Consider the following 2,342-nt stretch of genomic DNA (forward strand, 5'->3'; position numbering starts at 1 on the left):
AGAATGAATGTTTTTCCAGCCTGAAAATGCCTGCAGTGTGTTGCGTTAAAAATGCAGTCGGACATGTTTAGGAAAGCATCACCAAACAACTATAATGTAAAAGTAACAACAAAATCTGCATGAAAAAAATCTGAAAACTGTAAAACAAATAAGAGTAACTTGGTCATTTATTCATCCGAGGTGCATCACAACTACCATTCAGTATGAAATTGTTTCTTCGGATGGCTATTTTAAGCTAGCAGGTGGAAAAGCTGTAGGAATATTGTTTTTCTAACATGCATGTCGACAGAAAGTAATTTACACTTCAGTAGACCAATCTGTGACTCAGAAAAGTAATATAAAATGTGGCATATTGGCTTTTTTACAGTGTGAAATTGCCAAATTTACCAAGTAGGCCTATACAAAAAATTGCTGAGGTATACCAGCAATGTCAAGCATGTTCAGGCATGCATGAGTTAGTGTGTGTGTGTGTGTGTGTGTGTGTGTGTGTGTGTGTGTGTGTGTGTGTGTGTGTGTGTGTGTGTGTGTGTGTGTGTGTGTGTTAATGGAATAATGGAGATTATGGTGGAGGGGGTTTAATTGAGAAAGTGCTGGGATATGCAAGTGGCACACAGTAATGTGCTTAGTTAAACTCCTCCTCTCATTCGTCCTGACGAAGTGCTGAGACAGGGGCCGGGGAATGGAAACCAGAGAGCGAATGAGAGCCCTATAATAGATTACCCTATTACTACAGATGCCCTTCGGTAGCCTCTTCACAAGAGGGGGAGCTGAGGTGAGCCGAGCTCACAGTCAGGCTTTCACACCCCACTGCTCTCTGAGAGAAAACCTAACAGCGGTATAATATATAGATATGTCATGGAAAACAAGCGTTTAATAAATCAGCTAAAGATGAATGATCATGGCAAGATGTCTTGATTGCATTGAGCAGGAGGGTTTCTTACCTGCCCAATTTTAAGTGTGTAATCAATTTACTTTAAAAGAGAGCACTTAAATATTCTAAAGAGTATGTGGAAACTTCAAGTGCATCACAAATTGATTTGATTGTGAAAAGTGGCTATTGCATAATAGCAATGAGTTTGGGGATAGTGGAGGCTGAAGGTCAAGTTCACTTTTAAAAGCACCTGGTTGTATCACAATGGCAACAGTAAATAAATATGAGGCTATTGTTTAAAGTGATAGTTCACCCAAAAATCATGATTTACTCACCCTCTACTTGTTGCAAATCTGTAAGTATTTCTTTCCTCTGTTAACCACAGAAGATATTTAGAACAATGTTGGTAACCAAACAGTTGATGGTAGCCACTGACTTCTATAAAATTGGGGGGGGGGGGGGGGGGGGGGTATTATGGAAGTTAATGGCTATCAACTGTTCGATATTCTTAACAAACAAACCCCACAAAGGTCAGGCTTTTTATTCAGTTAGACCCCTAAATATAATCATCCTCATGTGAGGGACCCCCATCCTAATATTTTAAAGGGCATCTATTTTATATAAAGGTTCAATTTAAATTGAACTGTAAGAAAATAATATCATTAATGCCTAAAATATTATTTTGAAAATATTTGGTTTCTATTAACCTACATTATTATGTTTTTATAGCACTGTGTTTTTAGATTAAGTATTTATTTATTAATTTCAAGTTTCGATATTTATCTGTTATTTATCATTTTAATAAATTTAGCTTGATTATTGTTTAAATTTAAATTAATTAAATTATAATAAACATCATAATATTTGCTCAACTTTTCCATTGAGACCTTTTACTCATCCTGTGCAATATATTGATTAACATAGCCCCCCCCCCCCCCCCCAACAGAGCATGTTTTGATGATGAGTAATAAGGTATTCAAAATGTTTTTGATGTAGTCAAAACAGAAAACCACATGTGCTAAAGAAAATAGGTGAACGCAGACTTCTGGGTTAAAGATTTTCTGACACTATGTGGTCCTTTTGGGAACTGCATTTCTACAGGACGGCAGAAGCTTGGGCTCTTTAGTATGACATAGAGAGAGAAAGTGTGTGGTATTAAGACTAATGTTCTTCATAATGGGAAAATTATTATCCATAACGTAACTGCATTTACCAAAACATTGTCTAAAGAGAACACCATTTGGTAAAAATGCATCCTGATGAACTCGTAAGAAAAAATGGGTAAAGACAATATCTAAGTATCTAACTATAATAAGAGAAGGTACTGGAGTATACACTAAAGTTTTGACTCTTGAAAGTAATCATGGGATATCCCATGAGGCTGCAGTTTCATTCCCACAAGCCAAGGCATCATTAGGCAGCCACAATCTGCAGTTGATTTGGTTAAGAAAGGACACAGATCATTTCGCCC

The sequence above is a fragment of the Carassius carassius genome, chromosome 25 (genome assembly GCF_963082965.1).
Source record: "Carassius carassius chromosome 25, fCarCar2.1, whole genome shotgun sequence".
Classification (NCBI taxonomy): domain Eukaryota; kingdom Metazoa; phylum Chordata; class Actinopteri; order Cypriniformes; family Cyprinidae; genus Carassius; species Carassius carassius.